This window comes from Bos mutus, chromosome 20 (assembly GCF_027580195.1).
Source record: "Bos mutus isolate GX-2022 chromosome 20, NWIPB_WYAK_1.1, whole genome shotgun sequence".
NCBI lineage: Eukaryota > Metazoa > Chordata > Mammalia > Artiodactyla > Bovidae > Bos > Bos mutus.
In genome coordinates, this window is record NC_091636.1 from 36,035,177 (window position 1) to 36,060,137 (window position 24,961).

Here is a 24,961-nt window from a genome sequence, read left to right on the forward strand (position 1 = left end):
ACAATCAGAATCACTTAGAGCATTTGTCACAGTGTAGGTTCCTTGATCTCACACTTTCTGAATCAGAATCTCTGGTAATATGGCTCAAGAACAGTAGAGTCAGTAGGGCTCACTCTAACAGACTTTCAAAGGACACTCTTACACTGTTGGTGGGAATGTAAATTGGTGCAGCCACTATGGAGAACAATGTGGAAGTTCCTTAAAAAACTAAAAATAGAGTTAACATATGATCCTGCAACCCCACTTCTGGAGATATATCTAGTTCAGTTCAGTTCAGTTTAGTCGCTCAGTTGTGTCCGACTCTTTGTGACCCCATGAATCGCAGTATGACAGGCCTCCCTGTCCATCACCAACTCCCAGAGTTCACTGAAACTCACGTCCATTGAGTCGGTGATGCCATCCAGCCATCTCATCCTCTGTCGTCCCCTTCTTCTCCTGCCCCCAATCCCTCCCAGCATCAGAGTCTTTTCCAATGAGTCAACTCTTCGCATGACATGGCCAAAGTACTGGAGTTTCAGCTTTAGCATCATTCCTTCCAAAGAACACCCAGGACTGATCTCCTTTAGAATGGACTAGTTGGATCTTCTTGCAGTCCAAGGGACTCATAAGGGTCTTCTCTAACACCACAGTTCAAAAGCATCAATTCTTCCAGAGGAAACCATAAATCAAAAGATACATGCATCCTAATGTTCGTTCTAGCACTGTTCACAATAGCCAAGACATGGAAGCAACCTAAGTGTCCACTGACTGATGGAGGGCTTCTTTGGTGGCTCAGCTGTAAAAATAAATCAGCTTGTGATACAGGAGACTGCCTGCAATGCAGGAGACATGGGTTCAATCCCTGGATTGAAAAGATCCCCTGGAGAAGGAAATAGAAACCCACCCCAGTATTCTTTCCTGGGACATCCCATGAACAGAAGAGCCTGGCAGGCCACAGTCCATGGGGTCACAAGAGTCAGACATGACTTAGCAACTAATCCACCACCACCATTATATACATGGAATATTACTCAATCATAAGAAAGAATGAAATGCCATTTGCAGCAACATGGATGGCCCTAGAGATTATCATACTAGGTAAAGTAAGCCAAATAGAGAAACACAGATATCATATCACATTGATTATATGCGGAATCTAAAAAAAAAAAAAAAAAGATACAAGTGAACTTATTTACAAAGCAGAAATAAACCCACAGACATACAAAGCAAACTTATGGTTACCAAAGGAAAAGTGGGAGCGGGAAGGAATAAATTAAGAGTTTGGAATTAACATATATACACTGCAAGCATGCTCAGTCATGTTTGACTCTTTGTGACCTCATGCACTGTAACCCACCAGGTTCCTCTGTCCATGGAGTTTTCCAGGCAAGAATACTGCTTTGCCATTTCCTTCTCCAGGGGACCTTCCTGACCCAGGGATCAAACTCAGTGTTTCTTGCATCTCCTACATTGGCAGGCGGATTCTTTACCACTGCACCGCCTGGGAAGCCCGTATACACACTACTCTATATAAAACAGATAACTGACAAGGACCTACTATATATTACAGGGAATATACTTGATATCATGTAATAACTTATAAGGGAGAAGAACCTGAAAAAGAATATATTTATATGTATGTATGTATAACTGAATTATAGTGCTGTTCACCTGAAACTTACACAATATTGCAAAGTGACTATACTGCAATTAAAATTTTTTTTTAAAACCAAAAATCAAGCCAACAAAAAATAGGTTTTCAGTGGATACTGATGCACTGTAATATTTGAGAATTACTGAGACAGATGGTAAAACTAACTGGTCTATAAAATTGAGCCTGGCTCAGAAATATGAAACCAGCAAGAGGATTGTAAATATCCATGAGTCACCCAGACCAAGCTCATCAAATGGAGTGAAAAGACACCCTAGCAATGGGGAAAAACACCATGATTTACGTTTCTTTAAAATAGGATACAAGTGACTAATTAAACCTCAAGAATTAAATTTTTACCATTGATACATTATTCAACAATATTTTATACCTTTTGTCATTTTTAGCAGGCGAGTCTTACCGAAAGGGAGGTTACAGTTTGACTTCAAAGCACCCCTCCATCTAGAGCTTCATAGAACTCCGTAGGAGAGAGAACACATCTCTTTCTGTGACATTGGACTGATCTGCCCATGTGAATCGGGAAACACACATTTCCACAGAAGCCTAAAGATGAAAAAGTCAGAACACTATTTGTATTGGGGGAACTTGACATAATCCCATTCCGCTCTGTCTTGCAACCCATCCATGGTTTTCATTCATATCATCTCTGCCTCAATCTGACATTCTGTATCATCAATGGCTTATTGTAAAACACTCTCTTCCTTAGCTTCAGGCCATTTACACCAGCCAGCTCCAGACCCCTGTCCCCAAACAAGATCCCTTTCTTTTTCTTGACCACTAAAGAATTAACTTCCTGATGGTGTGAAGCCAGTTTCAGGGATGTTAAGACTTGCTGGCTAAGCCAATGGGATTGACTCCTTGGGTCTTATAGGGCTGGTAAGACACCTTCATCCAGCTAATGGACACCTCAGAAAGTCACAGAAACTCCTAGAGTGCTTCTCCCTAGGCAGCTAACAGTCTCCGTGGCAACAGCTTAACATTTCCTGATAAGACAGGCTTTTCTCCCTGGGCAGCCCTACTGCTGGGGCCTGTATCATTAGATCACCATTTACATTCTTATCTCAAGTATCTTTTGAAAAAAAGGCACTCCTTAATTTTGTTTCTGAAAAAATGATTGCTCTTTTTGGATGTCTCTGTGGGTCTCTACAACCCGCCCCCATCCACTACCCGCCCCCTCATTGGTGGGCTGTACATTGGCGGGCTGTACATTGGCGGGCTATTAAACAGCTTCAACACAGCTGCACTTTGTTTGCCACATATCTATTTTTTTTGGCTTTCTGAGAGGAGGTATTGTGCTAAGCAGCACTATTTGATTGGAGAATTGTTTGGACTGTGACAAGTAGAACAGTTATAGAGGATATTTTATGGAGTTAAACTTCAAGGGGAAAAGAAGCCATTATTAATGCACAACACAGAAAAAATGAAAAAGTTGGCATGGATAGAAAACTTAGGTCATACAACAACAAGAGTCAACTCAGATCTTCATCGCAACTTCACTGAATTGGAATTTTAACTTTGAAATGGAATCCAACTAGTGAACATTTCAGTCTGTGAAGCGGTAGAATTGAGAACATAAAAAATTTGCTTGGCAGTGTTTATGAGCATAAGTTAAAGCTTTGATATCAGTGCTTCTTACAACCCAATGTCTTCATATTTTTCATTTTTAATGAAATTCTTCCTCATTTTTTCTATCATGTGGGTTTAGCCAGCAGGATGGCATTTCTTTTCCCAGTGCCCTCTATACAACTTACAAAGATTGGAAGCCTATGTCTGTTAAGGTTCATGTCAAGATGGTCCCCAAATTCTGATGCTGCTGTGAAGCATATCTTAGTGGAAGAGAGAGGCTGTTTGACCTCAAACCCTTACTGCAGGTCGACTAAGGTAATATAATCTACTAAAACAAATCCTTAGCTGGGAACTCAGAGACCAGGGTTCTGAGCTTGACTCTTCCACTGCCTGAATGATTTTCAGCAAAACCTTTGACCTACGTAGGCATCAGGTATGTTTTTTCATCTATGAAAAGGTTAAATGAATTCAAGTTTCCTTTTAGTTCCATATTCAGAAGTTACTACCGTTTCAGACCTAATCTTTCTTTTCACATTTCTGATCCATGTTGTAGAGGAAACTAAGCAAGGTTTTCCCACCTCATGGTGCTACAGGAGATCACTTGCCAGTGTTACTGGAATGAATCAAAAGCATTTTGTTCATTTCATTTTCATTTGCTGCTGAAAAATCTGTCTTCCTCAGGCTCAAAATGTTTGGCATTGCAATAGTAGAGCCACATGTATGGCAACTTCATTTTATATGACACCTTCCCTATAAATAGTGTCTCTAAGCACTTTACAAAGCATCTGTAATTACAAACACAGGGGCCAAAGGAAGTTGGGGAAAATGCAAGGAAAAAATGACATGAAATGTCATTTTCCACATTTTTCATGTGTATACACGGATATAAAGAAATTCTGCCTCGTAAGAGAATAATGTAAGCTATAACTTCTAGCTGCCCAGGGCTTCAGACATGGTGGGGCTTCTTCTCTTTGCTATGGAATGCGTTACAAGTTCAAACAACTAAGGCAAAATCTTACTGATTTGAAAGCTCACATTTCTAAATGGACATACTAGATGGTTCAAAGATTGTCAGCTTGAAATCTGGATAGCAGTCAGGTCTCTGAATCTCAAACCAGAACACATCAAAGTAACACTGGAGGGTCAGGGAAACAAATTTTCATAATAAAAAACTTACTTCAAACCAGAGGTTTACTGGATAGCAAAACTGTGCTTTTCAGTTCAGTTAATAGTCACTAAGGGACTGGATATGCCAGGCACAGATGTTCACATGATGTGACAGACTTTTGGAAGCAAGAAGCTCACGGACCTTGATGATCCAGATGCCAGAAATACCTTCTACCCTTCAGTACACATCTGGAAAATGATGAATGCATCCCATGCCATAGCCAATGCTCATTCATTATTAGCATTCCCAATAATTAGTATAAATTAACTATTTTAATTATTAATTTAATAATTATTTCAAAATTATAATTACTATATAATTATATATATGTGTGTGTGTAATTATTGTCATTAAAATCAGTGTAAATAATTAATAAAGAATTAATGGCATATTTTATATTGCCACCTCTTTTTTTCAGCACACTTGAGTTAATTTTGTCAAAAAGAAATAGCTGTTGCCATCTCTGATTATAAAAGCAATATACACTCAAAGTAAAAAAAAATAATTAGAACACTGGAAGAAATAGCATTATTTAGCCCCCAAATCTTTCTCATTCCTCTAAATTCCTGAAATTTGTTAAGTATATATGCTACTCATGTGTACCTTGAAATATTAGTAGTGTCCTGACTCTGAGACTTTTCCCAAGGAGGTCCCCGCCTCTGTCTGTGCAGAAGGAAGAAGTTCCTGCTCTTTCCAAAGCCCCTTATTGCTTTCTAGCCCCAGAGCCTCCTTTGTCTTTCATACAACATGAGTGCGAAGTCTCATGCCATCTTTTCCCACCCACTCAGCTTCTTGGGAGACTCCACTCCCTCCTGCCTTCACGCCAGGAGAGTTGGCTTTGTAAACTTGGTCTATGGCTTGCAAAAGCTTGCCAATCTCCAGGACACCTGGGAGGTGAGATGGTCATAAGAGGTTAGGGACGGAGAAGGTCACCATTGTATACCACTCCGAGAAAACATTCAATCTACATTCTGTCTGAAGAGCACCCATGTAGTCATTGGCAGGAGTGGGTGGTCCCTCGGGATCTGTGCAACATGGGGCCTGGTGGCCAACGTTCTCGGAGGAGGATGGTGGGCCAGTACAGTCAGTGCTCAGGATACGCTTGCTGTTATTTCGGTACTTGGGGTCAGGGCAGCTACTCGCACAGTCACATGGCTCACTGCCTCCTCAGACACCTGGCCTTCTAATGTGGCTGCCATTTAGCTTTGTCTGTACCAGTTACACGCTTCCCCAGTGTGCTCAGCTGGTAAGGAATCTGCCTGCAATGCTGAAGACACAGGAGATACAGGTTCAATCCCTGGGTGGGGAAGATCCCCTGGAGAAGGAAATGGCAACCCACTCCAGTGTTCTTGCCTGGAAAATCCCATTGACAGAGGAGCCTGTCAGGCTCCTGTCAGGCTAGAGTCACAAAGAGTCAGACACGACTCAAGGTGTATTATGCTTAGTGATCACACAAAAGGCCACCTACACTTTAGGTGGCCTATGGTTCATCTTAAAACATACATGAGTTGCCCATTCTAGAAGACTGCAAAACCCCTTCAACTTGTAAAATAACTCCATCCAATGTCCAGATGTGGTGAAAGTTTACCAATACGAGCCAGAGGATGGTTGTGCCCACCAGATGTCCTTGTACTTTAAATTGAAGCATGCAAACTGATGGCATTCTGCTGGAAAAAGGGAAAGGAAAAAAAAATGGCTTATGGAGATGACACAGCATGCTTACAATTCAAATAATATTTGTTGCCCACCCCTCACCTATGTCGGTGCCAATCTGAAACTTTAAAAGTGGAACTGACAAAAATAACAAAATTCTCAACTTCTCTCTTTCACATTCTTCATCTTAAAACTCATATCAATCCTGGGTCTGACTGACAATTACAATTGTGTGTCTCTTCCCTCCACATCCTCCTTCTTTCTCTTTGAGTTCTCTCTCAACCCCAGAAAGGTTGTACTCCCTGGCTGATTTGGGTTCTCTGCTGCTGCTGCTGCTGCTGCTAAGTCGCTTCAGTCATGTCCGACTCTGTGCGACCCCATAGACGGCAGCCCACCAGGCTCCCCTGTCCCTGGGATTCTCTAGGCAAGAACACTGGAGTGGGTTGCCACAGAAAATGTGTATGTGTGAACATTTCCCCACATTTCTTTGCAAAATATATCTCTCTTAGACCCCCTTCATTTGCCTTCCAGAGAATAAAACTTGACACATTGTCTTTTACTGTGAGGGCTAATAACTCTCCGCCCTTCAGAAAACAACGCACCTGCATGCACTTGCATGAACGCATGTTCTAATTAGAGCTTTTACTGTCTTACCCAAGGAATGAGCAGGATAGAAGTTTTTAAGTGTCAACAGGAGCAGATATTTGGGGATAAGATTGCCTAAAACTATAACTGAAATGATAACAGGGCAATCCGGACTGCTACCATCGTCATGCAGAGAGAACCTTGTCCCGCTCCTGTTTCTTGTCCCTCTCCCCTGTAAGCTCTGCCATTCCTTATCCACTGCACACACATAAGTCACCTTTCCTTGACAAAAACAATGAAGATCCTACCCCTGAGGAGGGAAAGAGTTTTGTTTTTAAGACGTCAGAATCTGACCTGAAGAGAATCTTAATGGTGGTGTTATTAGTCAGGATAGGCTAGCTGGTGCTTCAGTAAGAAACAGTTCCAAATCTGTGGCTTAGAAACAAACAACAAAAACCCAGGTGTACTAAATACTTATGCTCTGTGAGGGAAAACCAGGGGTTCTGCTCTGCATTATCCACACTCTGAAACCCAACTGACATAATATCTACTTCTTGAAACATTTTTGGTTGCCATGGTAGAAAGACAGGAAAAAAGAATGAAGAAATGTGTGCATAGGCTATTCAAGTTTGAGTCAGACTTACATGTGCCACTTCCTCTAACACTTTATTCACCAAAGCGAGTCCATAGCTATACTTATTTCCCAGTGGGTGTGGAAGCATACTTCTACCATACGTAGAGTCAGTATATTTACAAAAAGCCCAACGCAAATATTAAACACTATTATTTTACAGTAAAATGCCAAGAAGAGAGCCTGGCATTTAGCAAGAGCTATTATTACTGTTACCATACTACTGTTGTTGGGCTTTCCAGGTGGCACTGGTGGTAAAGAACCCTCCTGCCAAAGCAGGAGATGTAAGAGACTCGCGTTCAATCCCTGGGTGGGGAAAATCCTCTGAAAGAGGGCATGACAATGTATTCCAGTGGTAAAGTGTCTGCCTGCAATGTGGGAGACCCGGGTTCGATTCCTGGGTTGGGGAGATCCCCTGGAGAAGGAAATGGCAATCCACTCCAGCACTCTTGCCTGGAAAATCCCATAGACGGAGAAGCCTGATAGGCTACAGTCCGTGGGGTTGCAAAGAGTGGGACACGACCGAGGGACTTCACTTTCACTTTTCACCTTCACACTTGCCTGGAGAGGCCTACCAGGCTATAGTCCATGGAGTCGCAAAGAGCTACAAAGTTGCGACTGAAGCTACTTAGCAGGCACACATTATTGCTGTGGGATAACAGATCTATGGGAAAACAGATCCAAAAACAAGAAATGATGACCTCAGATCACAGAGCTAAGTAGCAACAGAACGGAGATGAGAACACATACTTATTAAATCCAAGATTGGAGTTCTTTTCCCTCAATTCATCTGAATACCTAAAGACAGGATCAAACACAGTTATTGAGCCACTACATTCAAGCAGATGACCAGTGATTTGGCTTTGCTTTCCTGATGGGTTACTTTCAAATACAAGGGTTAGCAAACATTTTTGGTAAAAAGTCAGATAGTAAATACGTTTCGGGGCACGTGGTATCTGTCACACCACTCAACTCTTAACATTTTAGCCAGAAGGCAGTCACAGACAATATGTAAAAAGTGGACCTGGCTGCTTTCCACTAAAATGTTCTTTACAAAAACAAGATGGCAAGCTGGATTTGGCCAGCGAGCTATAGTGTTCTCACCCTTGCCCTGTACCAGAAAAAGATTGGTCAAGTCCAAGTCAGAGAAAAACCCGAACAAAGAAACCTTGGGGAAGTTACCTCCTCTCTTGGTGCCTCAGGTTCCGCTTCAGTACAATCCCTGGCTTCACAGGGTTCTGGTGAAGGTAAACATGTTGGTGATTGTAGCGGACTTAGAAGAATGCCGCAAACCCTCGCTCACCTTTGTGGAGGTTTGATGCCCCTGACTCTGTGTCAGCCACTATCCTGGGTGCTGGAGGTCCCATCACGAGCAAAACAAGGCCTCCTAGAACTCAAATTCTGGTCCAGCAAGTCAGAGAACGAAATAAATAGATGTGTAAATTGTCAGGAAGTGATAAAGGCTGAAAAGGAAAATAAAGCGGGATTAAGGGTGGATGGGGGAGGTATGTTTGTAAAGTTATCCGTAGGGTGGACCTGAGGAGGGATTTTGAACAGAAAAGTACACTAAGGAAGGAAGTGAGCCAGGTAGATATTTGGGGGAAGCCTTTTTCAACATAGATAAGATTAATGCAAAATCCTTGTAGCCAGAGCCTGCTGGCAGTGCTCCCAGACTGAGGTGAGGTGGGGTTTTGCCATAGCAGCATGGGGATTCTGGGGGCTGAGGGAGGCGTGGCCACAGTAATGCGGAAATTTGACATGGGAGCTGGGGGTAGGGGGAGGAGGAAGATATAACTAGGAGTTTGGAGAAATGTGAAGAGGAGAGGTTATGGGCCCTGGTTTTAATTCTGCAGGAGATGGGGCATATTATTTTTATCCTTAATTTTAATTGTTATTACCTTGTATCACCAGCACTTTTTCTCAGTTCTTCTTCGCTCTTCCTTCCTCCTACCTTCCCACTGCCCCTTCCCGTCTTCTCTCTCCCCGTCTATCGATGCCTCTTCACCTGTGCTCCTCTAGATCCTTCCTACCCTTCTATAACTCTTCTTCTTTTAGGTAATCTTTACTCTCTTTTGGAGGCACATGGAACCAAGGTCACTATCCCTGGAATGATCCAAGGAGAAGACTGGCCCAGTCCAGGCCTTTACCTTATTCCTCAGATGCTGGGTATCAGACAGAAAAGGCTTAGGAAGAACAAGATGAGAGTTAAAGCAAAGACCATCAAGGATATTTCATTGCTTTTTTTTTTTTCAACAAGACCCCAAAACATTTAAAGAAATATGCAAGTTGTATTGGGTTGATGTGAACGTGATGGGGCTTCCTAGGTAGCTCAGAGGTAAAGAACCTGCCTGCCAATGCAAGAGACACAAGAGATGAGGGTTTGATCCCTGGTTGGGGAAGATCCCCTGGAATAGGAAGTGGCAATTCACTCCAGTATTCTTGCCTGAAAACTTCCATGGACAGAGGAGCCTGGGGGGCTACAGTCCATAGGGTCTCAAAGAGTCAGACACAGCTGAGCACACACGCATGATGTCAGTGTGGTAGGGAAGAGCTGGATATATAATCAATTCTCATCATCCTTTTTGCAGTGTGAGTTTGTAAGTAGTGTATGTTGTATTACAATTTTATTTATTCCTTAAAAAAATATGTGTTTGTTTATTTGGCCACACCGGGTCTCCGTAATGGTGTATGGGATCTTGGATCTTCTTTGCAGCATGTGGAATCTTTACTTGCGGCATGCAAACTCTTAGTTCCCTGACCAGGGATTGAACCCAGACTTCCTCCATTGGGATGCAGAGTCTTAGCCACTGGACCACCAAGGAGGTCAGTGGGTGTATGTTTATTCCAGCATTCAGCATATAATTGGCTCTTGATTATCAGGGCTAATGGATAAAACATCAATATTCCAAGGAGCTTAAAATTGAAAAGTGTTTTCAGGGACACCTTTTTAAGGTAAGCTGTTGTGTACTGGTTAAACAATTATTATACAAGTATATGATGGTGGATCTTTGGCACATATACCAAAGAGAGAGGGAAGAATGGAAGGTGGGAAGGAGAGAGAGAGAGGAGAGAGAGAAGAGAATATGACCATCAAAAAATCAATCATCAATTGATTAATGATCGATGATTTAATCTGCACTGTGTAATGTGCAGATTAAACCCCAGTACAAGAGCCCCTGGCTAGTGGGCACTGAAATTCTGCTGTGCTTAGAACTTTATGGTTTCATCTGCCTGCAAGGAGACACTTAAAAAAATTTTTTTTGTAGGAAGACCACAAATGGGCTAGTGGCTCTTGTGTGCCTCTCAAACTGAAATGTGATCCCACATATCACCCAGTCTTATTCAAATACAGACTCTGATCTGGTGAGTCCAGAGCAGATCCTGAAATTCTGCATCTTAAATAAGCTCCTGGGTTTTGCCCCGTGAGCCAGGCTTGAGTAGTCGAGTCAGAGCTTTAATGTAATGGTAAACTGGAAAGTTTAAATTTCGTAAATGCCTCTGTGTGTGTGCGCGTGCTCTGTTGGGTCTGACTTTTTGCGACCCCGTGAACTGTAGCCCGCCAGGCTCCTCTGTCTATGCAATTTTCCAGGCAAAAGTACTGAAATGGGTTGCCATTTCCTACCCCAGGGGATCTTCCTGACCCAGGGATCGAACCCTTTACTTTTGCATCTCTTGCATTGGCAGGCGGATTGAGCCACCTGGGAAGCCCAATAAATACCTATTCCATTGCATTAAATGGTAACCCTTGTGATAATTTATCTTGGCCAGAGGTGGACAGGCATGTCATTTCTGGGTTGAGGCCCTCTGAAGTTCCTAAACTGGAGTTTCCAAGGTAAATTTATTTGGTTTGGAAAAATGTTAACAAATTTATGGGAAAGAGTTCTGAATATAGTCCCAGTGTTGGCCTAGGTCTCCAGATGCCAGGAACCCCATGGATGTTGATCAGCTCTTCCAGCTCAGGCCCTCTGGTGTGAGGAAGGCGTGAGGCCTGTTGTGAAAGTGCCAGAATACCTGGCACAGCCGTGCTGGGGACTGACTTATGGCCAAGCAGGGAAGGCTTGGGAGAGGTTGTTGGCCTTGAGCACCATCTAGTGACCAAAAGTAAGAAAACCTTTTAAAAAACTAGAAACAATCAAATATTATGTACGTAGTTCTCACCTATGCACGGTGCCATTGTGTTAGGTAAGCTAATTAAGAAAAATGGATCTTAAAAATATTAAATCTCTAAAGTGTGTGCATTGGAGTTTATAAATTCCCTTTTGGGGGCTTTCCTTTCTAAGTATAAAGTTGAAATCCTTGCTAGGTTCGATAGTTCCAGCTTCAGCAAACATCCTGTGTCTACTCTTTTTTTTCCCTTCTAATATTTATTTCTATTTATTCATTTGGCTGCTCCAGGTCTTAGTTGCGGCATGCAGGATCTTCGTTGTTGCGTACAAGATCAAGTTCCCTGACCAGACACTGAACCTGCATTGGTAGTCACAGTCTTACCCCTCGACCTCCAGGGAAGTCCCCTCGGTCTACTCCTGTTTTCTATGTGACCATGGCCAGAACACTTAGCATTGCAAGGCCTTGAGTTCTAAATCTGTAACATGGAGATAACAAACCTACTTCATGACACTGTGGGGAAGGTTAAACCCATGGAAGGTGCTTGGCCCCAGTGCCTGGTAGGAGTTCAATAATAAGAGAGCAAAAAGTAGAAGTAATTGCTATTATTGATTATGATAGAAAAATAATAACCGTAGTTTAAAAACATGAAATTTTATTAGTTCCAATTTACAAGCAAGGAAAATGAGATCCAGAGGTCAGGTGATATTTCCAAGGTAACAAATCCAATGTCAGATCTACATTTCAAACAGAGGTCTGTTAACTCTAGATTATGGACTCTTCCATGACAAAGTCACTCTCATTGTATGTATTAGTCTGATAAGCTAAAAGAAAACACTTAGAAATGGTATCTTTCCTGTCATATCAGTAAACTAAGGATGTCACAGTTGTTAGCAATTGCAGCAACCACCGAGAATGAGCAGGTGAGGCCTGAAGGAATTCGGGAAGGAAAGAATACCTGCCATCTAGCATCCATCAGAATTCAGCCACTCCCCACGGTAAGCCCTAAGGAAGCTCAGGATGTGAAAACACAGGATGCTGGCCCCAGATAGCTGAGGGGCATCTCGAAGGAATGACTTCAGTGAGCCCAGACTCTTGCATTTTCCCCCATATACTGAAAAACACCAAATTCCTTAACTTGGAATATATGGTTTTTTGTAATTTACAATAATCTTTTGACATCCAGACTATCTGCCCTTTGTTACAAAATTTCTATATAACCTGGATCCCCCTCCACTCCACCCCCCAACCTCAACCCCAAGCAATTCCTCAGAGCACTTCTCTCAGGCTTAATTGAGATGCTGCCTCCTGGGCTTGAAGTTCTAAAAATTCTCTTCGAATAAAACGTAATTTTCAACTTTTAGATTGTGTGATATTTAAGATGACACATGTGTCAGTCGGCTTAGGTTATCCTGCAGTTCAGTTCAGTTCAGTCTCTCAGTCGTATCCGACTCTTTGTGACCCCATAGACTGCGGCACATCAAGCTTCCCTGTCCATCACCAACTCCCGGAGATTACTCAAACTCATGTTCATTGAGTCGGTGATGCCATCCAACCATCTCATCCTCTGTCGTCCCCTTCTCCTCTCGCTTTCAATCTTTCCCAGCATCAGGGTGTTTTCAAATGAGTCAGCTCTTCGCATCAGGTGGCCAAAGTATTGGAGTTTCAGCTTCAGCATCAGTCCTGCAGTAACAACTCCAAAATCTCGGTGGCAAACAGAACACAAAGGTTTATTTCTTACTCATGTTACATGCGGAGAAGGCAATGGCAACACACTCCAGTACTCTTGCCTGGAAAGTCCCATGGACGGAGGAGCCTGGTAGGCTGCAGTCCATGGGGTTGCAAGAGTTGGACACGACTGAAGCAACTTAGCAGCAGCAGCAGCAGCATGTTACATGAACTTCACATATCTGGCTGTAGTCACTTCTGTCAGCCGTGGGCAGCTAAATACATTTGTAGGTCCATTGGTGAAACTGGAGGGGGGGACATGGGGTATTTTTTTAATTGCTTCTATATTGTCTACAAAGTTATAAAGTAAGATCATCCAGTGATCATGAGGCAAGGAAGAAATACTAAAAATGTGAGGAGAGATAAGGTTGGAAAGTACAGGTAATAGCAGATTATAGAACAGCTGCCCAGTAGCAGTAAGAGCCCGTTGGAGCTTTTGGTCCTGAGTTTGAGGTGGGCTGGCCAAGCTTGCTGTGTGGTTCCCTTCAGGACACCGAGCTGGTCTGGCTTCAGGTGTGGAGCAGGTAGAAAGTTGGATTGAGGTCTTATTAGGTGAATGTAGCTTTGGGAGAAAGGGGCAAGGGAAGTAAGGATGTTTTGAATATAGTTTTTCGAAATCTTAGACTCCTAAGTCTGAAGGTAATTCAGAGGTCTTGCAGTTCTGTCTGTCTTCTCTCCCTCCTTGTGCCCATTTTACAGGTGAAAAATGGAGGCTCTAGATAGACAAATGACAGGCTGAAAGTTACAAAAAGAGGCAGATGGTGTCCTGGAAAGAGATCCCTTGTGAGAAGTAAAGAGCATTCACTGGTGTGTTCTGGCCGTGGGCCACTCCTGTGCCCAATTCCCTTCACACCCCCTGCTTCTGCCTCAGGAGGGCTCCTTATGCCACCAGAGTTTATCAAAGTGAAGGTTTCCTCCAAATCCGGGCTAGTCACAGCTTTAAATACAGCCGCTGCTGTCCCAGGAGTGGTCGATTGAATTCAGTGGCCCCGTTTCTTCAGCCTTCCTCATCCTCACACCCTTTGTTGTGTGACTTTGCAGTTCCTCCTACTAGAAGCAAGGTATTCTTCCCAACCCCTTAATGTTGGGTTAGGCCAAGGGGCATGGTTTGCTCAGTGGGATGTTATAAGATATGATGCAAACAGAAGCTTGAACTGTGCTTGGCCAATTGGACTTCTGTCTCTTCGATGTGAAGAACATTTTCCAAGAATCCCATTGATCCAAGGATGAGGAAAGACAATTAGAACAGAACCAGAAGCAACCTGCAGCTTGGAGCCCAGCTCATCCCAGCCTGGATCAGCCACCTTGTAACTGATCTGCAGCTGAATGAGCAAAATTCAACTATCATGGACTGTACTGGGTTTTGCCGTTATTTGTTAGACATTATTTTGTGTGGTAACAGGTTACTATATAAGAGTATCCTTTCCAAATTCATGTCACTTCTTGTCATTTTTCTCCTAAAAACTCACCACTGTAAAACCTACAGGCAATTGAGGAATTCGGTTAACAGCGTCTGCCTGTCAAAGCTTTTCCACAGCATGAAATCATGTCCAACTAAACATGTACAAGCCTTGTGGGAAAAGAAAAATATTGACATGCATATTCCAGCTCTCTGGGAAAAGAGGAGAAGGGAGGGAGTCACTTTTGGTCAGATTTCTGCTTTGTCATTTTCATTAGTCATCACAGACCAGTTTTAAAAGAGAGGTGAGGTGGGAAGTGAAAGGAATATAAAAAAGGAAAAAGGGAGGGGGTGGGGTTACGTAAGAGCAGGAGGGAAATGAAAAGATTGGAAAGAAGTCCAGACAGACTGGAAAAGGACTGAGATTTCTCCCTGGAAAATCCAGGAAGTTGGGGATGGAGAAGCATAGTGTAGGTTTTCCCCCTCTACATCATGCTAACAGAGAGATACACTTGTTTTGATAAACAAAATGTACAATATAGCATCACAACTAAATTTGTGAATTCCACTTTACTGATTTCACGTGCTTTCATATATCATGTTGTGGCACATTTCAGACTGTTATAATTTCCCCTCCTGGGGACATGACATTGGAACTTGGCAGGTTACAACACGATGACAAAGGCCCCCACCATCACCACTGTTGATTCTGGGAAGTGGCTGCTGAGATGGAAGGTGATGAGAACAGAAAAGGTGGGATGGGAGAGCAAGGGAAGAGGAGACTTGAGAGCCAGACTGGTCTCCAGAGAGATGGCTACTGATTGCGCTCCACCGGCCACATTGCCCTCCTGGTTGTCAGCCCAGGCTCAGTCCCCACTCAGAAGCAATGGTTGACTGGACACCTTCTGCAGCCTGAGTCTGGCAGTCGAGCCTGGGTTTGCCAAGCTGGAAATCTGGGGAAATGACATGACCATGCTCTTCTCCACCTTGTCTGAAATATGTTGGCAAGATCTGGGTTTGCACAGTCATACCTCTGTCCTCTACTCACTCCCATTTTTTCTGTCCAGAGCTCTCTTAAGGTAGGCATGACCACACTCCCTAGACATCCTGCAGGGAGCCTTAGAGACAGCCCAGTGGGGCACCAGAACACTCCAGAGTTATTTGGCTCAAAGACATAACTTAATTCACTTAATTTCCAGTGTGCTTCCTTGAATGGTGGGGCATTGGAGAGATCTCTAGGTGAGGGCTGGAAGTTGTGCACAAACCTAAACACACTCACAGGGAGTCACCCACTGCATCACTGGCTGTGAACAAAGAGAACACCAAGAACCATACTCCCAATGCATCTCTGCCTTCAGGTGTGCTCAGCTCAGTGCCAGCTACAAACTGGCGCTGGCCATCTGCCTCTGCAAGGACTAAATCCCAATCTGCTGTGACCGCTGAATGCCAACACCCCTGAGAGGTGTTCAGGGTGGAGATCAGGAATGAGACACCCTGTGCTCTGGGAAAGACTGACAAAACAGGTTTGCAGATAGTTAGATATTTTCAGGATGAAATTTTATGAGCTCAATTCTTATGTTGCCTCATATTTAAAATCCTTCATGGTGACATCTGCTCCTTGTGACTAGCAGTAACCTTCTGTAAAAATGCGTGCTTGATTCCATGCACTCTCCTTTCACCAAAATCACATATATACTGACCTTTCCCCTGCCTCTTTGGAGCCATTGCTCAGACCAATCTGAAATGCTGTCTCCCAGGCTGTAGATATCATTTTGCCCCAAATAGAACTTAACTCACAACTCTCACATTGTGCTTTTATTTTTTTCCAGTTGACACCAGGCTCTTCTAGATATTATGCGCCCTATTCTGAAAGTTTGGGAGAGAAAGAGGGCCTATACCTCTCCCCAGTGACCCAAGCCTTTGAATTTCCCCTTTTGTCTAGACAAGTTTCTTTCAGTATTTTTCAGGTAGGCTATATGGGAGATACTCTCACAGGAGTAGGTGACATGTCTGGTAGACTCATCTTGCAGTGGCTCCCTTCAATTCTTACACTATTAAGGGTGCCAACAGTTGAATTTTGGTTTTGCCCCTTTCTAGGCCTTTAGCTTTGGGAAAGGTGCTTTAAGTCTCTGGCTCCATTTCCTCACCCTTAAAACTGTGGCAAATATTAGTACCTATTTATTAGTGTGGTTACAATGATTAAATAGCAAAGTAGCGTCTAGAATAAACCTAGAGTAGTATGTGTGTGATAAATATCAGCCATCCTGATTAGCTGATCTGGGTAACAAAACACATCTAATAATAGTAATGATGACAACAATGACAGTAATGACTTCCGTTGTTGGAGGATTTACCACCAGGCAATATCCTAAGTACTCTGTGTTTTGGGTTCTAGAGCCTAAACTACCTGCTCAGATAGTAGGATTGAGTATGATCAGACAAGCAAAATCAGCATGATAATTTCTCAGGAATAAGGACTCAAAAACCCAATGGAAAGGAAAAAGTGACTTGTTGCTGGAATTTAGGCATCAACCACAATGTAAAACAAGGGGTGTAGTGTAGAGAATGACACTTTTGCCTGGACATTCACAGTACCCTTCAAATAGCACTTCGTATAGCTTGGCCACAGAACAAGTCTTTTCCAGCCAAACCCAAGATCGGTTACTAGAGCTATATTTTCAGGTGCTTGGGGGCCAATACAGGGCTAGTGATGGAATGAGTCTGCCCTCTCTACCAAGACACAAATGTTGCTCTGAGATAGGAGATCTGCTTCTTTAACATCAGCCCCCGAGACAAGAAGTGGCACCAATGAAAAACCGAACAATAAACAGGTGGGAAAAAGTAATAACTTGAGCCTTGCCTGGATTGGATTCAATTTCTGCCTGCAGCATTTCAGTTTTAACTCGCTAAACCTTGGACGTAGTCTTGGGAGAACAGGCAGTACAATTTCAAAAAGCAGTCAAAAAGCAGCTGCCAAGCTATCGGAGGCTCGGTGGTGCATTTCTAAACCGCTGCTAATCTAATAAATGTTCGAGCAATGAACTATGAAATTGACAACACGATTGTCCACATTCTCTAAGCCAGAAGAATTAAATGGTCATTTCCCCCTTTATTTCATAAGAAAGAGGAATAAAAAGTAATCTGTTATTCTGTACCTTTGCATAAAACATGGAAATATGGTTGTCTAATGGTGGCGTTTGTTCACAGGGAGAAATGACTTAGAGAAATATGAACCTTGACTTTCCAGAACCCCAACTTTAGACAAAAGGTGAGAAAGAATTCTTGACTTTGAAGTTAGTATTTTGGATAGGAGCCCAAACTCTGCCTTTTAGTACTGTGTGAACTAAAAGTGTATTAATTCCTATTTCTCATCATCAACATGAAGTTAAAATGAGCTAAATGTTTTCAGACAGCACTGTTTTATGCGTATGGATGGATGAGTGTAAGGCAGGAAATAGGGTATACAAATACTTCCATTTCGGTTTGGGGAATTATGAATACAATATATTTTTTTGTAATTTAACCTCAGCTATTTTTTTAACCTCAAAATTTAATCATTGCTATGAGTACAACCGAGACAGTACAGCCAAGACAATACAATCTTGGTGGCTGATAATAATGGTAAGATCTTAGGGTTACCGTTTGGAACAGCAATTTAAATCGAATAATATTTTCTCAGAACATCAGCTGAGTTCATGGTTCTGAGCTAGTTGCTGTAGGAGATAAACCGATGACTGCAATGCAGTGATTGCTTTCAATGTATTTACCATCTATGGGAAATCGAGTGGGATAGAATAAGTGAATTCTATACAAGATGGAAAACTACAAATGTCAAAAGATGTTCAAAAAGTGTTAAATAATTGCAAATAGTTCATAGACTACTTTGGGCTGGGAGATCAGATAAGACTTCAGGGAGGAGAGGGCATTCAGAATATGCTTTTAAAATAAGTATATATACACATAATTTTATTTATTTACTTATTTTTGGCTGCACTGAGTGTTCATTGGCTTTGCGCAGGCTTTCTCTGGTTGTTGCGAGTGGGACCACTCTTTGGTGTGGTGTGAGGCTTCTCCTTGTGGTGGCTTCTGCGCTGGTGGAGGCTTCTCTTGTTGCAGAGCACAGGCTCTAGGCATGAGGGCTCAGGAGCTGTGGTGTATGGGCTTAGTTGCTCTGCAGCACGTGGGATCTTCCTGGACTAGGAGTTGAAGTTGAACCCATGTCCTCTGCATTGGCTGGCAGATTCTTATCCACTGAGCTACCAGGAATGTCCCAGAATGTGCCTTTTAAATGTATCATTTGGGGTCCAATATGGAAAACTGATACCAAGCTAAACATGTCTAAGGATTTCATTGAGGGAATTGTTTGCAAAAACACGAAATCGGTCAAGAAGATAAAATCAGGAAGGCCAGGCAATTCCGAGAATCATAGCTGGAGGAAGAAGTTTCCATCCCTATGGCTGCAGAAACAAAGAAGAGGAAGTGGTTTCACCCACAGTGGACAACTCATCCTCCCCACTGCCAGGAGTGCCTCCAGCCAGCGGGACTGCTGCAGAGCAGAAGCCGCCTGGAGCTGTCCTGGAACACAGGGCCCCACAGCTGGTGCTGGGACATCCTGCGGAGGAAGCGCCACATGAGAATGCTGGTTTGTCAAGGGCACGCTGTGTGGCAGTGCTGGGACCATTGAGAGGGCACCAAGCTCCATGCCAGGGACCAGGAAACCTCCACCATGCTGCAAGGCTGCACCTGTCTACGGACTCAAGAGCGTACAGGTGTCTACTCCTATCTGCTGGAAAGATACTGCCAGCACCTAGAAACAGCACACATTTGTCCTTTTCCCTGCTCACTTTCCAATGTCCAGTCACTGCTCCCTGGTAGGACCCAACCAGAAGACAGCTGGCAAGAGTCTAGCAAATGGCGACTCTCTTGCCTATTCATCCATGGGATGGTTAGGTGGCATACTCAGCTTCCAAGGTCATGTGGTTATTGTTGGTTTCCCTGGGGGAAGTAGTCTTCTCCTGCTTATAATAACCTCTGCAATGACAGAGGCTGGAGCTTCAGAGAGGAGAGGCAACATTTTTCAGTTAGGTTCTACATCCACTTCTCAGTTCTCTTATCATAACATGTGAAAAATTGCATAATATACTCATTGGTTTTCACTGGATTCTCCACCTGCAGAAGAGCATAACAAACTGGCCCTGTAATTACATACTGCCTAAGCCATCTTAGACCTGCCTCTTGAGAAACCTATACGCAAGTCAGGAAGCAACAGTTAGATCTGGACATGGAACAACAGACTGGTTCCAAATAGGAAAAGGAGTACGTCAAGGCTGTATATTGTCACCCTGCTTATTTAACTTATATGCAGAGTACATCATGAGAAACGCTGGACTGGAAGAAACACAAGCTGGAATCAAGATTGCTGGGAGAAATATCAATAACCTCAGATATGCAGATGACACCACCCTTATGGCAGAAAGTGAAGAGGAACTAAAAAGCCTCTTGATGAAAGTGAAAGAGGAGAGTGAAAAAGTTGGCTTAAAGCTCAACATTCAGAAAACGAAGATCATGGCATCTGGTCCCATTGCTTCATGGGAAATAGATGGGGAAACAGTGGAAACAGTGTCAGACTTTATTTTTTGGGCTCCAAAATCACTGCAGATGGTGACTGCAGCCATGAAATTAAAAGACGCTTACTCCTTGGAAGGAAAGTTATGACCAACCTAGATAGCATATTCAAAAGCAGAGACATTACTTTGCCAACAAAGGTCCATCTAGTCAAGGCTATGGTTTTTCCTGTGGTCATGTATGGATGTGAGAGTTGGACTGTGAAGAAGGCTGAGCACTGAAGAATTGATGCTTTTGAACTGTGGTGTTGGGGAAGACTCTTGAGAGTCCCATGGACTTCAAGGAGATCCAACCAGTCCATTCTAAAGGAGATCAGTCCTGGGTGTTCTTTGGAAGGAATGATGCTAAAGCTGAAACTCCAGTACTTTGGCCACCTCATGCGAAGAATTGACTCATTGGAAAAGACTCTGATGCTGGGAGGGATTGGGGGCTGGAGGAAAAGGGGACAACAGAGGATGAGATGGCTGGATGGCATCACGGACTCAATGGACGTGAGTTTGAGAGAACTCTGGGAGTTGGTGATGGACAGGGAGGCCTGGTGTGCTGCAATTCATGGGGTCGCAAAGAGTCGGACACGACTGAGTGACTGAACTGAACTGAACTGAAGCCATCTTAACATTTCACAGAGTACACTGCTTCTAAGGAGGGAGTATCAGTCAGCATAAGTAAGTCATGCTAAGTCATGCTGTAGTAACAAGCTGTAAACGTTTCTCACTCACTACATGGACTGTTGCAACTCTTCTGCAGGGCATCTTCACGATGGGAACCAGGGGGATGGAACTACCTCTTCCTAGAAGACTGCTGGTCTCACAACAGGAGAAGTCAATACTGGTGACTTAGTTACATTGTTGGAGTGAACTGGAGGGAGAAGATGGCCCAAAGTGTCCACTGGTGTTTTGGGCTCCCTGGAGGATTTCAGTCAACACTCAGATGCATGCTAATTAGAAGTCAGACCCTCAGTTAACAACAATTTGTAAAGTATGCTGTCAAATTCCTTCCAGGGGAAGTTCAGGAGATAGGTGTTTTTGCTTACTCCCATTCTACTGAGCCCTGGAGGAATAGCCCTGGGGAGGGTTCACCCATTAACACGAGCTTCTTTGTTCACTACCATCCCATGGCACTTGTGAATGCAAACCCATATGATGTACAGGCGTATCTCTTTTTTAAAAATTTGATTTTTGTTGGAGTATAGGTGCTTTACAAATATTGTGTTAGTTTCTACTGTACAGCAAAGTGAATTAGCTATACGTATACATATTTGTTGCTTAGTCACTAAGATGTGTCCACCTCTTTTGTGACTCCATGGACTGCTCAGTTCAGTTCAGTTCAGTCGCTCAGTGACGTCTGACTTTTTCGACCCCATGAATTGCAGCACGCCAGGCCTCCCTGTCCATCACCAACTCCCTGAGTTCACCCAAACTCATGTGCATCGAGTCGGTGATGTCATCCAGCCATCTCATTCTCTGTCGTCCCCTTCTCCTCCTGCCCCCAATCCCTCCCAGCATCAGAGTCTTTTCCAGTGAGTCAACTCTTCGCATGAGGTGGCCAAATTACTGGAGTTTCAGCTTTAGCATCATTCCTTCCAAAGAAATCCCAGGGCTGATCTCCTTCAGAATGGACTGGTTGGATCTCCTTGCAGTCCAAGAGACTCTCAAGAGTCTTCTCCAACACCACAGTTCAAAAGCATCAATTCTTCGGTGCTCAGCCTTCTTCACAGTCCAACTCTCACATCCATACATGACCACAGCAAAAACCATAGCCTTGACGAGACGGACCATGGACTGTAGCCTTCCTCTACCCATGGGATTCCCCAGGCAAGAATACTGGAGGGGGTTTCCATTTCCTTCTTCAGGGGATCTTCCAGACCCAAGGATCGAACCTGCATTTTCTGCATTGGCAGACTGATCTTCTTGACTGAGCAACGTGGGAAAACTTGTGTATACATACATCCCCTCTTTTTTGGATTTCCTTCCCTGGTAAGTCACCACAGGGCAATGAGTAGGGTTCCCTGAGCTATGCAGTAGGTTCTTATTTGTTATCTATTTATGTGTGAGTGCACGCTAAGTCACTTCAGTCATGTCTGATTCTTGGTGACCCCATGGACTGTAGCCTGCCAGACTCCTCTGTCCATGGGATTCTCCAGGCAAGAATACTGGAGTGGGTTGCCATGCCCTCCTCCAGGGGATCTTCCTGACCCAGGGATTGAACTTGTGTCTCTTAGGTCTTCTGCATTGGCAGGCAGGTTGTTAATCACTAGCACCAACTGGGAAGCCCATCTATTTTATGCGTAGTATCAGTAGTGTATGTATGTCAACCCCATCTCCCAATTCATCCCCACCTCCTAAGCCTGTCTCTTGAATGTATTTTCAGTGCATCCATAGGAGGAGGGAAATGCCATCTTGGTCTGGTAGCCTCAACACCCACTTGAAACAGGCCACCCAGCCTCTCAGTCCCAAGGCCTCTTAGTAGGAGGTGTGAAGTACAGTGACACCCCTTTGCCTCAGAGGAGATATCCTGATGTGCTCAGACTGCTGAACCCCTAAGAGAAGTTTGAGGTGGAAAGTCTTTGAATTGGGAAGGATTTACTTTTCATTCTCTTACCTAAATTCCAGAATCCCTGTTAATGTCTGCTTTCCAGGACCTATCACTAGCTGATTATGCTTAATCTATAGTAATTCTTCAAGATCTCAGTGTTCTCTGCACATGCAGACTAAAATAGGATTTATACTTATCAATATTTATGGAAATAGTAGCTAAGTTGCATTAAGTGGCTATAGTGTGCCAGGCACAAGTATTAACTCATTTATTGATTGCAATATCTCTATGAGGTGAATAGCATTATTATCCTTATTTTGGAGAATCACCACTCCTGTATCTTTCAAGTAGCAATAATTTATATGAATATCTTCCTCCCCTAACCCAAGGAATGCTATCAGTTCAGTTCAGTTGCTCATTGGTGTCCGACTCGTTGTGACCCCATGAACTGCAGCACACCAGGCTTCCCTGTTCATCAGCAACTCCTGGAGTTTGCTCAAACTCATGTCCTTTGAGTTAGTGATGCCATCCAATTATCTCATTATCTGTCATCCCCTTCTCCTCCTGCCTTCAATCTTTCCCAGCATCAGGGTCTTTTCTAATGAGTCTGCCCTTCATGTCAGTTGACCAAAGTATTGGAGCTTCAGCTTCAGCATCAGTCCTTCCAATGAATATTCAGGACTGATTTCCTTTAGGATTGACTGGTTGGATCTCCTTGCAATCCAAGGGACTCTCAAGAGTCTTCTCCAAAACCACAGTTCAAATGCATCAATATTTGGTGCTCAGCTTTCTTTATAGTCCAACTCTCACATCCATACATGACTACTGATACTGCTTCTTCTTTTTTTTTTTTTTTTTTTTTTACCATTTTGGTAGGGCTCTTTGGATCTTCTTTGGGTTTTTTCTACCATGAGATCATCTTATCCTATAGATGAGGATTTTTCTAAGTGTTAAAAATATTAATTTTAACTATATATCCAGGAGCTGGTGAAATAATCAGGACATGCTTGGGATCTCACTAAGCTGTATTCAAGGTGGATTTGAACAAAATGTCACTCATCACATCACCTCCCCAAGCCCTCTCTGTAATCTCTAAGAATTTGTTAGCTTAGAGTCAGTGTCAGAATGCTATCTTTCCCCAATACCCAGTTACCCTGGCAAATGGTCTTTGGGGATCTCTGGGAAACTAGGATGAATAGCCACGCTGTTTCCTCAAGACGTTACTGCAGAGCCCTTCCTAATGCACCAGGCTTCTTTACGTGCTTTTCTGTCTATTGTCACTTTCTGTCATAGTGGTTGGCTCAAGTCAGACACGTGGTCATGTAGACTTAAGAAATATTCAGAACCTAAATTTGAGAGTTACGTTTTATTTGGTGAGAATTTTTAGAACTTAAGTCTGGGAGGCAGCATTTCAAGTTACCTTGAGAGAGCTGCTCCAAGGCGGCAAGGGGTTTGGGGGGACAGCCAGGTTTATATAAAAGTTTTGTCACAGAGGGCAGTTAGCCTGAATGTCCAAAGATGATTGTTAGTTAAAGAAAACAAATATTCCTGATTAGGGAGTATAGTGCTTTTCCATGTATGGGAAGATGCAAGAGTCTGGGCTCACTGGCATCATTCCTCTGATAGGCACCTCAGATATCTGGAGCCTGTGTCTTGTGTTTTCACATCCCGAGTTTCCTCAGGGCTCACCATGGGGAGTGGCTGCAGTCACATGGCTGCTAGATGGCAGGTATTTTTTCCTTCCTGTGTTCCCGTCAGGGCTCACCAGCTCAGTGTTGGCAGTGGCTGCAATCCCTTGGATGGAGGAGCCTGGTAGGCTGCAGTCCATGGGGTCACTAAGAGTCGGACACGACTGAGTGACTTCCCTTTCACTTTTCACTTTCATGCACTGGAGAAGGAAATGGCAACCCACTCCAGTGTTCTTGCCTGGAGAATCCCAGGGACGGGGGAGCCTGGTGGGCTGCTGTCTATGGGGTCACACAGAGTCGGACACAACTGAAGTGACTTAGCAGCAGCAGCAGCAGCTGAAATGTTTTGTTTATTGATATGGCAGGAAATGTTCCATTACTCAGTCACAAGATCTGGAAGCTAGTTACTTAATTATATTTGATAACTTTTAGACATCAGGACCTAAGAGAGACATTTTCAATTTAGTTTATCAAAATAGTTCAAGCTTTTAGCTGAGTCAGGGCTTTTAGCTTTACCACCAGTTTTCCAACAGGACAAACTTTTCTCCATTGTCAATGTATTGAATACTTATCCAAGCACAGAATCACATTCATTATTCTACCAAGAGGAAGATCTTCCACAGTAAAC